Below are 13,308 nucleotides of genomic sequence, written 5' to 3' on the forward strand. Positions count from 1 at the left end.
TGGAATGGATTTTATTTTGCATTAAACGTCATCCCCCCTTCACTCCAGTCTTCATGTCCATGCAAGTCAGAGAGAGGATAGGGATTTTTTTTTTTTTTTAATAGCAAAAAAAAAAAAGATTGTTGGGAACGTGGACAGAGTTGTTCGTTTTGTGTTTTGACTTAAACCAATCATGATTTATACCCTGGAACTGGGCAAATTGCACCTGAGGAAAAAAACAGTAGTTAACTAGCAAGGAGGAAAGATAAATAACTTTTGGTTGGCAATTAAAGATGTTTGGAATCTGCTAACATCACAAAAAAGAGATGAAAGCAGGTATTATAGACAAACAAAAGAGTGCCTATGAAATAATCTAAGCAATTCACTGGAAATACAGACGAACATATTAAACTATACCATGAGGAGAAAATCAGCTTTGAGCTTTAGGAAACTGCACAAGACAAATGACTTGTTTTCTCAACCAAACAAAGAAGTGATGGAAGGGAAACCTATCAATTAAAAGAGACCTAAAATATATATCAATCAATCACTGTATGTGGAAGTTACTTACTTGGCTACTGATTTAAGCAAACAGGCAAAAACACATTTATGACTCGTTTGAGACAACTGGAAATATGAAGAGTGGAGATATTTAATGATATTAAGAATTGTTTTGTTATTTTAGGTGTAATGTGTATACTGTTATGTGTTAAAATTTTATCTTGTAGAGATATATGCCGAAAGATTTACAGATGAAGTTGATAATGTGTCCCAGATTCATTTCAACATAAAGAGGTAGGGTTGTAGGTGAGGGTAGAGATAAGATTAGCCTGAGTTGATCATTGTTGACCCTGGAAGATGGGTACAGAAGGAACCATTATAAAATTCTGTCCACTTTTTGTGTTTGCATTTCATTTTTACATTTTCCATAGTAAAATATTTTTTAAAGTGAAGAGAAGGAAGCTGAAGGAGACTCCATAATGAAATTTTCTATTTCATTGATTTTTTTTTAACAGGAGAGGAACCACAGCAGAAAAGAACACTATCCTGAGAGTCAGTTTTGCATTTGCTGAGTAAATCAACTGGGTGAGAAATATGTCCATAAATGATAGGTCTTTAACCCTATCAGCAAGATGGCCAGTGTTCCTCAAAATCAAGAAACCAGGGATTTGCAAAAGGAACTGGCTCTCAGGACAAAGGGCAGGGAGCCAACAGATTTAAATGAAAAAATGTCCATATGTAGACTGAAATTACATCACTGCCTTTTCTCCCTCTAGTGAAATGGAAGAACTTAAGAAAAATACTCATAGAGATTGGCATTTATGGGTCTTGCAATTGAACTCTAAAACTCCAAATAAAGTCCACCAGTCAATAACCAATCCAATCAATGTTCAATTAATTGCCTCACTTTTAAGTATAAACTTTAGAGAGCCAAGGATAACCAGAAATTCAAGAAAAGGCTCTAAAAGTATATATAGTTTTTTAAAAAAAAAACAAACAAACATAAAAAGTAACTCTGAAGAAAGTTTATAGACCAAGCAGAAAAAAAGCTAACTGTAGTAAACAACTATAATATCCCCAGATAGATAAGAAAAGTACTGCATCTATGAAAGAAGAAATACTATGAAAAGGGACTATCCTGAGGCCAAGAAAGAGCCCTTGAAAATTAAAAACATGCTCTAAATTATTCAATAAATCGTTTTGAAAATAAAATTGTAAAAAATGTCCCCTCAAAACAAAAAAAATCAGAATTAAAAAAACAGAAAATATAAAAAATTAAAATCTAACATGCAATTAATAAGAGTTCCAGAAAATGAGAAAGTAAAAATGAAATTATTAAATAAAAATACAAGAAAACATATAGAGAAGTGGACAAATCACAAATGTACAGTGCAATGAATTTTCTCAAAGTAAATACACCCATGTGATCACCACAGGTAAAAAAAAAAATTCTAGCACCTCAGAAACTACCCTCAAGCCTCTTCCCAATCACTACACACTTGCCCCTCCTTAGAGGCGATCACTTTCCTGACTTCTATTCACCAAAACTAGTTCAGCCTTTTTTTCTTTTTACATTACATAAGTGAAATAAATCAGTATGATTGTGCTTTTGTGCATTTATGCATTCAACATATCATCCATTTTCTTGTGCAGCAATAGATAATTATTTTTAAATTGCTGTGAACTGTTACCTTGTATGAATATACCACAAGGTATTTATCCTTTCCATTGTTGATAGACAGTTGGATAGCTTCCAATCTGGGGTAATAACAAATGGTGCTGCTATGAGTGTTTTTATACTTGTCTTTGATTACACATGTGCACATTTATGTTGTTGGCTATATACCTAGGAGTAAACCTGCTAAATCATATTATTATGTATATTTACTTTTAGTATGTATTACCACATTATATCTAAAGTTATTATACTAATTTTCATTCTGACTAGCAACATATAAGAGACTACTAGTGGTTCCACATGCACACCAATACTTGATACCATGGTTAGGTTTGTATTCTATTATTTAATAATGATGTTGAGCTCTTTCTATATATTTATTAGCTAGTTAGATTCTCTTTTGTGAGGTGTCTACATCTTTTGCCCACTTTTCTATTTGTTTGTCATTGATTTACAGGAGTTCTTTGGATATAGTATTCTGGATGAGTTCAGAATTAAATGTGTTGTAAATATATTCTTCCTCTTTGTGGCTTACCTTTTCAATCTCTTTTTCCCCGCTTTATTGAGGCATAGTTGGTATACCAAAACAGTACATAATTAATGTATATAATTAGGTGACTTTGCACACATGTATACACTCATGTTATTTATTATCACACCATTAAAGTAATAAATACATCTATCACTACCAAAAATTTCCTTGTGTGCCTTTGTGGTTTGTTTTGTTTTGTGGTAAGAATGCTTAAAATGATCTATCCTCTTAACAAAATTTTAAGTGCAAATACCATATTGTTAACTATAGGCACTAGGTTGTACAGCAGATCTGAGACTTGCTCATCTTGTATAATTGTAACATTATATCCATTGGACAACTCCCAAGATCCCCCTTCCTGCATTCCCTGGTAATCACCATTCTATTATCTACTTCTATATGTTTGACTATTTTAGATGCCTCATATTAGAGGAACCATGCTGTATTTGTCCTTATATGACTAACTTATTTCACTTAGCATAATGTCTGCCAGGTCTATCAATGCTGTCACAAGTGACAGGATTTCCTTTAATGGTATCTTTTGATGAACTTTTAAATTGTAATGTAGTTCAATTTATTTATTTCCTTTAGAGTTAGTGTCTTTTCATGCTGTTTAAGAATTGTGTTCCTACTCCAATAACTATCTTTTCATATATTACCTTCCAGAAGTGTTGTTGCTCACTTTTAAATTTAGAGGTAGGAGTTGCTTCATTTTTTTGACATAGAGATATTCAGTTTTGCCAACATTATTTATTGGAAAGACAGTCCTTTCATTACTGTTCTACAGAATCATCTTTTTCATAAATCAAGTGTCCACATAAATGTGATGTATTTCCAGACTGTCTCTTCTGGCCAGTTGTTCTTATTTCTATATACTTGCATCAGTAAAACAGTTTTAATTACTGTAACTTTATAGGAGTCTTGTTATAAGATGAGAAATTCTTCCCACCTTTTCCTTCTTAATTCTTTCAAATTGTTGTACATACATACTCTCAGCCCCTTGTGAACTTAAATCTACAATTTTAACATTTGTTGTTGTTTTCTTCTTTCTTCCCTTTTCTGTGCTACTTTTTCTCCCTTTCTTTTCTTCTTTTGGATTGATTTTCTTTTTTGCTATTCCTAAATATCCCACCAAAAAAAAAATCTATTAGAAACCATACACAAATTCAGTAAAGTTGCAGAATACAAAATCAATGTACAAAAATCTACTGCAATCCTATATACTAACAATGAAATTCATAAATGAAAAAAAAGAAAGAAATTCATAAAAAGAAATGAAAAAAAAACACAATTCTTTTTGCAACTGCAACAAAAATACCTAGGAATAAACTTAAGAATGGATGTGAAGAAACTATATATTGAAAACTATAAAGCATTATTAAGAGATTGAAAAAGACACAATGAAATGGAAAGATTTTCCATTTGTATTCATGGATTAGAAGAATCAACATAGTTAAAAATGTTCATATAACTGAAAGCAATATATAGATGTAATGAAAACCATTTGATATTTTAAATAGACTCCAAGTATCAGCTGAAACTCTCCATTTCCTCCAGTTTTTTTCACTATATTAATCATTTTTATTTAAAATTCTCTGATAACTCCAATATATGAATCACCTGTAAAAATACTTCTACCATCTCTTTTTAATCTGGTTTTTGGTATTTGTACATTTTTATAGCATGCCTCATAATTTTTACTGGGTGCCAGACATTGTGTATTTAAAAAATGTAAAATTTTGAATCACATATCTTTTTCCTAAGCCAGTCAAGTTTTCTTCTGACAAACAGGTATGGTACAAGTAGATCATCTTAATAGTGTCTAAGCTTGGTTTTAGGCTTTGTTAAAGTTGATTTACCTTTTTGTTCTTACTTCTAAGATAGGGCTTTTCTGCGCTCTCTTCTAAAAGTCTATGGTATTTAGATAGGCTATCCACCTTTACAAATCTTTACCTCCATTCTCTGTCTCCCCATCACTCTACAGCTGGTGAATCTCTGTTTATTTCTTTAGCCTCAAAGATACTCTTTTATGCTAGGTTTACTGGAATTTCACCCTATGCATGTAAAGCCTTGCAATTGGCAAATATCTTCAGGGAAGATGGCATGCAGATTTTTGGAACCACTTTCCTTTGATTCTCTCTGCTGTGGAATTTTGTCCCTCAAGTTCCAGTTTGTCAGATCAGCCCAATGGGACTGATTCTTTCTGCTCTGAATATGTTTGATTATGCTACAAATTGACAAATTCCACAGGAAAAAAGGCCAAGAGTTTATCAAAATTTACCAGAGAAATTTACAAACTACCAGGCAGAATTTCTAGAAAATAAAAATATAGTAATTGAACATTAAAACTCAAGGATTGCATTAAACTACATATTAGAAACTCAAAAAGCAGTGATAAACTGGATGACAGATCTGAAGATATTTATTAAATGCAGCATTAAGAGTCAAAGAGATAAAAACAATAAAAAGAACTAAGATACAAGAAAGAGTGGTAATTTCAAAACATCTAATCAGGGCTCCAGAAGAATGGGGAAAATATTGGAGACAACCTCTAAAAATGGCTATAATTGGCCCTGACCAATATGGCTCAGTTGGTTGGGGTGACGTGCCATACACTAAAAGGTGGCAGGTTCAACTCCCATTCAGGGCACATAGCCAGGTTGTAGGTTCAATCCCCAGTCAGGGCTCATGCAAGGGCCAACCAATAATTGTTTCTCTTTCACATCAATGTTTCTCTCTCTCTCTCTCTCCTCCCCACCCCCATTCTCCCTTCCTCTCTCTCTAAAATTGATTTTTAAAATGGCTATAATTGATTAAAAGAAACCAATTTTCATATTCAGGAAGGCCAGAAAATCCAAATTAAGATATATAGAAAGACATCTATACCTAGAGACAGTATAGCAAAACTGAAGAATACACATGTAGAAACAAGAAGAATAAGGAGGGGGAGGAGAAAGAAGGAAGTAGAGAAGGAGGAAGAGGAGAAGGAAGGAAGGTATGGAAGAAAAAGGAGTGGGAAAACACCTTAAATGCAGCCAGAAAAAAAGGACACACAATTTTTTTAAAAGCAAAGGTTAAGTTGGGTGATAATTTCTCAAGGGCACAATAGCACATTTCCCATAATACTGATAATGTATACTTGGATATTAAGCAAAAATATCTTTCAACATCAAGGGCAAAATAAAGACATTTTTAATACAAAATCTGAAAGGGTTCACACAAATCAGCCTTCAGTAAAGTAACTTTAAAACACAGTTTAGAAAGAAAGACAATTATTCCAAGAAAAATATGTGAGAGTGGCAGAGTTGGCAAGCAGACAAGAAAAAAAGAAAACATATAGCTAAGCCTAAAGAAACACTGACTGTATAAAACAATAACAACAATTTTTAATTTTTTATAGTAAAAATCAATATAGTACTAGAATTCCAGATTCTGGATAACAATAGCATATACATTAGAGAACTGGTTTGAACTAAAGAGCTAGATGCTCTTAATCAGAATAGAGACTTGTGGTCAGGACGGCGTCATAAGTAAACGCGGTATCGCGTCCTCTCACAACCAATCAAGATTGCAACTAAACTACAGCACAACCATCATTCAGAACTGCCTGAAAGCTGAATGGAAGTTCTACAACTACAAAATTAAAGAAGCAGCCACATCAAGACTGGTAGGAGGGGCAGAGGCGGAGGGAGTGGTCCCACTCACATGTGGCAGATAAAAATCAGGAGGACACCTCGGCTGGGAAGGCCCTCCCTGAGGACTCAGAGGTCCCCGTCCCACACCAGGCGTCTGGCTCACGGATCCAGTGCCAGGAAGAGAAGTCCCTATAACTTCTGGCTGTAAAATCCAGCAGGAACTGAGGCTCAGGGAGGCTGAGGCTGCTGGAGCCCGAGGCAGTTCCTCTTAAAGGGCCCGTGCACGGATTTGCTCCCTCTAAGCTCGAGGTAGCAGCATGAAAGTCACCAGAGACATATAGGGAAGAACTGAGCTGATTGGCCTCGGAAGGAGGGCTGGAGAGACAGCTTTCTCTCAGACAGAGGTGCTGGTGGAGGCCGTTGTTCCTTTGATGAGCCCTTCCCCCACAGGCCAGCAGACAGCCGCCATATCTGGGACTCCAGCAACCTGTCTCACACTGCTTGCCCCACCCTGGTGATTCTCTGAGGCCAGGCCCCACCCAACTTTCAGGCCCACCCAAGCTGTTTCCAAAGGCTTTGCCATAGGATTGGCCTGTCTTGGATCCTGCTTCAGATTGTCCTAAAATCGCTCAAACAAGCATCATCAGATCTCAGCGAGCCCCATACCTCTTGTTAAGTGGCCCAGATCTGGCACTAGAAGCAGCCAGCTTTGGTTCACAACTTGGCTTTTCCTGGGCACCTCCAAGCCCAGCACAAGAAGCAGCCATCTGCAAATCACTTTGTAGCTTATGCTCGGGGGTCCTGGGTAGAACACAGGTGGAGGCTGACCTTGCCCCAGAGCCAGCAAACCCAGTGGACAGCTTCAGACCACGTCAAAACACCACCACCAACCATCTCCACAAGTGACACACGCAATGAGAGGACTCAGTGGGTACCAAAACGCCGCTGAAGTAAGTATTGCTCTGTGTGTTGGGCCCCTACACCGTTGATCCTCCAAGGGAGTCAGAGGCCAGTAGTCAGTGGGCACAGCCAGTCCTTGCAGCTGATCAGCCTGAAGAAATCCCTCCCATTGATGTGCCAACAGCAATCAAGACTCAATTACAACAGAAGGGTGTACAGTCTACACTAGGAGTGCACCTCAAAGGCCCAGCTACAGTGATCAGGGAGGCTGTGCCACCGGATCCTACAGAACACCTATAACAATAGGCCACCCTATGAAGCCTAGGACATATAGCAACTCTACCTACTACATAGAAACAATCACAGGGAAGCAACCAATATGAGGAGACAAAGAAACATGTCTCAAATGAAAGAAAAAACAAAACTCCAAGAAAAGAACTAAACAAAATGGAGATAAGCAATCAATCAGATGCAGAGTTCAAAACACTGGTTATAAGGTTGCTCAAGGAACTTAGTGAGACATTTAAGGAACTTAGTGAGAACTTCAAGGAACTTGAGGAGACCTCCAAGGAACTTAGTGAGACCATCAACAACATAAAAAAAGACCAGTCAGTAATGAAGGATGCACTAACTGAAATAAAGAATAATTTACAGGAAATCAATAGTAAAGTAGGTAAAGCAAGGAAGCAAACCATCAATTTGGAATATAAGGAACCAATCAGAACAGCAAAAATAAAAAAAGAATCCAAAAAAATGAGGACAGTGTAAGGAGCCTCTGGGACAACATCAAGCGTGCCAACATTCACATCATAAGGATGCCAGAAGGAGAAGAGAGAGAGTGAGAAATTGAAAACCTATTTGAAAATACAATGACAGCCCTGGCTGGTTTGGCTGGGAGGTTAGAGTGTTGGCCTGCAGTCCAGAGAGACTGGATTTGGTTCCCACTAAGGGCATGTATCTTGGTTGCAGTTTGTCCCCGGACCTGGTTGGGTCGTGTGGGTGGCAATCAGTCGATGTGTCCCTTTCACGTCGATGTTTCTCTCTCTCTCTCTCCCTCCCTCCCTCCCTCCCACTCTATCTGAACAAAAAATAGAAAAATGTCCTTGGGTGAGGATAAAAAAAAAGAAAGAAAGAAAGAAAGAAAGAAAATATGACAGAAAACTTCCCTAACTTGGTGAAGAAAACAGACATACAAGTCCAGGAAGCACAGAGAGTCCCAAACAAGATGAACCCAGAGAGGTCCACACCAAGACACATCATCATCAAAATGCCAAAGGTAATGACAAAGAGAAAATCTTAAAAGCAGCAAGAGAAAAGCAATTCATTACCTACAAAGGAGCTCCCATAAGACTGTCAGCTGATTTCTCAAAAGAAACTTTGCAGGCCGGAAAGAAGTGGCAAGACATATTCAAGGTCATGAAAAGCAACAACCTAGAACCAAGATTACTCTATCCTGCAAAGCTATCATTTAGAATCGATAGACATTTGAAAAGTTTCCCACATAAGAAAAAAGCTAAAGGAGTTCATCACTACCAAACCAGTATTATATGAAATGTTGAAGGGTCTTCTTGAAGGAGAAGAACAAAAATATGAACAATAAAATGGCAATTAATATATATCTATCAACAATTGAATCTACAAACAAAATGAGCAAGCAGAACAGAAACAGATTCATAGATAAAGAGAACTTTTTGTTGCTTGCCAGATGGGTGGGGGCTGGAGGGATGGGTGATAAAGATGAAGGAATTAAGAAGTACAAATTGGACTTCCGGTCAAGATGGCGGTGTAGGTAAACGCGGTATCCCGTCCTCCACAACCACATCAAAGTTACAACTAAATTACAGAACAACGATCATTCAAAACCGCCTGAAATCAAGCTGAATGGAAGTCCTACAACTACGGAATTAAAGCAGCAGCCACATCCAGACTGGTAGGAGAGGGGGGGGAGGCGCGAGGGGCGGAGGCGCGAGGGGCGGAGGCGCGAGGGGCGGAGGCGCGAGGGGCGGAGGCGCGAGGGGCGGAGGCGCGAGGGGCGGAGGCGCGACGGGCTGGTCCCACACCCACGTGTGGCAGATAAAAATCAGGAGGATACCTCGGCTGGGAAGATCCTTCCTGAGGACTGAGTTGCTCAAGGGGTCCCCGTCCCACACCAGGTGCCCCACTCAGGGTTCCAGTGCCAGGAAGAGAGTCCCCATAACTTCTGGCTGGAAAAACCGGCGGGAACTGAGCCTCAGGGAAGCTGACGCGGCTGGAGCCCCAGGCAGCTCCTTAAAGGGCCCGCGCACAGAATTATCAGACTCTCTCCCTCTAAGCTTGGAGGGGAGGCAGCTGGAGGGGCACCAGAGACATACAGGGAAGAACTGAGCTGTTTGGCACTGGAGTGAGGGCTAGAAAGGGGGCTTTCTCCGGGACAAATGTGCTGTCAGAGGCCTTTGTTCCTTTGGTGAGCCCTTCCCTGGGGCAGCAGACAGTCACCATATCTGGGACTCCAGCAACCTGGCTCACACTGCTTGCCCCACCCTGGTGATGCCCTGAGGCCACGCCCACCCAACTTTCAGGCCCACCCAAGCTGTTGCCACTTGCTTAACCACAGGATTGGCCTGTCTTGGATCCTGCTTCAGGTTTTTCCTAAATTCTTTCCAATGAGCAGCTTCTGGTCTCAGATAGCCCCATACCTCTCGTTAAGTAATACACAGAAACAAACACAGGGAGGCAACAAAAATGAGGAGACAAAAAAACAGGTCCCAAATGAAAGAACAGAACAAAACCCCAAGAAAAGAACTAAGCAAAATGGAGATAAGCAACCTAACAGATGCTGAGTTCAAAATACTGCTTATAAGGATACTCAATGAACTCAGTGAGAACCTCAGTGAACTTAGTGAGGGCCTCAAGAGTATAAAAAAGGACCAGTCAGAAATTATGGATGCACAGTCAGAAATGAAGGAGGCATTAACTGAAATAAAGAATAATTTACACAGATTCAATAGTAGAGTACGTAAATCCAAGAACCAAACCATCGATTTGGAATATAAGGAAGCAAAAAACACCCAATCAGAACAGCAAAAAGAAAAAAGAATCCCAAAAAATGAGGATAGTGTAAGGAGCCTCTGGGACAACTTCAAGCATGCCAACATTTGCATCTTGGGGGTGCCGGAAGGAGAAGAGAGAGAACAAGAAACTGAAAACCTGTTTGAAACAATAATGGCAGAAAACTTTCCTAACTTGGTGAAGGAAACAGACATACAAGTCCAGGAAGCACAGAGAGTCCCAAACACGATGAATCCCAAGAGGCCCACACCAAGACACATCATCATCAAAATGCAAAAGGTTCAAGACAAAGAGAGAATCTTAAAAGCAGCAAGAGAAAGACAGCTAGTTACCTACAAGGGAGTTCCCATAAGGCTGTCAGCTGATTTCTCAAAAGAAACTTTGCAGGCCAGAAGGGAGTGGCAAGAAATATTCAGAGTGATGAAAAGTAAGAACCTACAACCAAGATTACTCTATCCTGCAAACCTGTCATTTAGAATCGATGGCCATATAGAGAGTTTCCCAGACAAAAAAAAGTTAAAGGAGTTTATCACCACCAAACCATTATTATATGAAATGATGAAGGGTCTTTTTGAAGAAAAGATAAAATATATGAACAAACAAAATGGCAATGAATACATATCTATCGACAATGGAATCTACAAACAAAATGAACAGGTAGAACAGAAACATTCTCATAGATACAGAGAACATTTTGTTGGTTGCCAGATGGGAGGGTGGTTGGGGAAATGGGTGAAAAAGGTGAAGGGATTAAAAAGTACAAATTCATTGCTAGACTGCCAAACCTCAAAGGGAAAGGGGTTGGGGGGGTGGGAAGAAATAAACCAAAGAACTTATATGCATAACCAATGGACAAAGACAATAGTGTGGGAAAAGGCAGGAGGGGGGCAGGAGTGGGGAGGAAGGGGTCAATGGGGGGAAAATGAGGAACATCTGTAATACATTCTACATTCAACAATAAAGAGTAAAAAACAAAGAAGTACAAATTGGTTGTTAGACTGATGAAACTCAAATGGAAGCAGGGAGGAAGGGCGGGATGAGGTAATCCAAGAACTTCTATGCATGTATGCATAACCAATGGACACTGAAATTAGTGTGGGAAAGGCAGGAAGGGGACGGGATTGGGGAGAAGGGGGTCAATGGGGAAAAAAGGGGGGGGACATCTGTAATACACTCAACAATAAACATGAGTTTTTTTAAAAGTTATATGTTCCTTCTATTCCTTACAAATAACATGAGAATATTAATAACATGTAGATTCTGTTGACTTAAATATGCTTGATAAAATTTAAAGGGTTGGTTTTAAAAAAAATAATTAATGTAAAATTTCCAAACTAGTATGAGACAGGAGAAACCAAAACACAACAGGAGAGACTGAAAACAAACACACCAGAGGAAATTGTAGCTATAATAAATAGTAAACATAGCATAACTGCTAGACAGATAAACATAAACACTCACACTAGAGGCCAATTTATCAGCATTCCTATTACCTGATACTCATGTGCAGCTCTCAACAAAAAATTATGAGCCATGCTAATAGGCTAGAAAAAAAGACAGTCTGAAAAAATAAAGCAATAATAATAATAAAAAAAGAACTAAATTCAGATGTAGATATAACAGAGATTTGGGGATTTCAAATAACCATGCTAATGGATTTAATGGAAACAGTTAATAACATGCAAGAACAGATGAGTAATGTAAGCAGAGGCATTGAAACTCTAGGAAAGAATAGAAAATGTCAAAAATCAAAATCACTGTAATAGAAATAATGAACATTTTTGATAGGCTTACAAGTAAGCTGAACATTACTGAGGAAAGAGTCAGTGAGCTTGCAGATATTTCCATAGAAACTTTCCAAACTAAAATGTAGAGGAAAAGAATGAAAAAAATTAGAGCAGAATATCTAAGAACCGTGGGATAATGACAAAAGGTGTAACAAATACATAATTGGAATACCTGAACAAGACAAGAAAGAGGAAGAATTAGAAAAAATATTTCCTCAAACAACAAATATTGGTGAGGATGTGTAGAAAAGGGTACTCTAGCCCAGCTGGTGTGGCTCAGTGGTTGAGCATCGACCCATGCATCAATAGGTCACCAGGTTCAATTCCTGGCCAGGGCACATGCCCAGGTTGTCGGCCCAATTCCCAGTGTGGGGCATGCAGAAGGCAGCCAGTCAATGTTCTCTCTCATCGATGTTTCTCTCTCCTCCCTTCCTCTCTCTCTAAAATCAATAAAGAAAAAAAATTTTTTAAAAAGAAAAGGGTACTCTAGCACACTACTGATGGGAATGCAGGCTGGTGCAGCCACTGTGGAAAATAATATGGTGCTTCCTCAGAAAATTAAAAATGAAACTGCCATTTGACCCAGTGATCCCACTTTTAGGAATATATCCTAAGAAGCCTGAAACACCAATCAGAAAGAATATATGCACCCCTATGTTCATAGCAGCACTATTTACAATAGCTAAGCTCTGGAAACAGCCCAAGTGCCCATCAGTGGATGAGTGGATAAAAAAGCTGTGCTACATATACACAATGAAATACTATGAAGCTGTAAGAAAGAAAGATCTCTTATCCTTTGAGACGACATGGAAGGACCTGGAGAGTATTATGCTCAGTGAAATAAGCCAATCAGAGAAAGACAAGTAACACATGATCTCATTTATTTATGGAACATTATGAACAAAATAATCTGTCCATCAAAATAGATCCAGAGTCATGGAAGTAGGGAACAGACTGACAAACCTCAGAAGGATGGGGTGTGAGAGGGGTGGGAAGAGATAAACCAGAGAACTTATATGCATATATGCATAACCAATGGATACAGACATTAGGTTGGGGAAAGAAGGAGGGGGTGGAAGTGGGGAGGAAGGGGTCAATGGGGGGGGGGGAGGAGACATCTGTAATACTTTCAACAATAAAAAAAAAAAAAACTTGTAACACTGAAAAAAAGAAAAAAGATTTCAAGTAATAATGGCTGAGAATTTTCCAAATCTTGTGATAGACAACAATTACAGTTACAGGAAGTTC

Source organism: Molossus molossus, unplaced genomic scaffold, assembly GCF_014108415.1.
Source record: "Molossus molossus isolate mMolMol1 unplaced genomic scaffold, mMolMol1.p scaffold_m16_p_17, whole genome shotgun sequence".
NCBI lineage: Eukaryota > Metazoa > Chordata > Mammalia > Chiroptera > Molossidae > Molossus > Molossus molossus.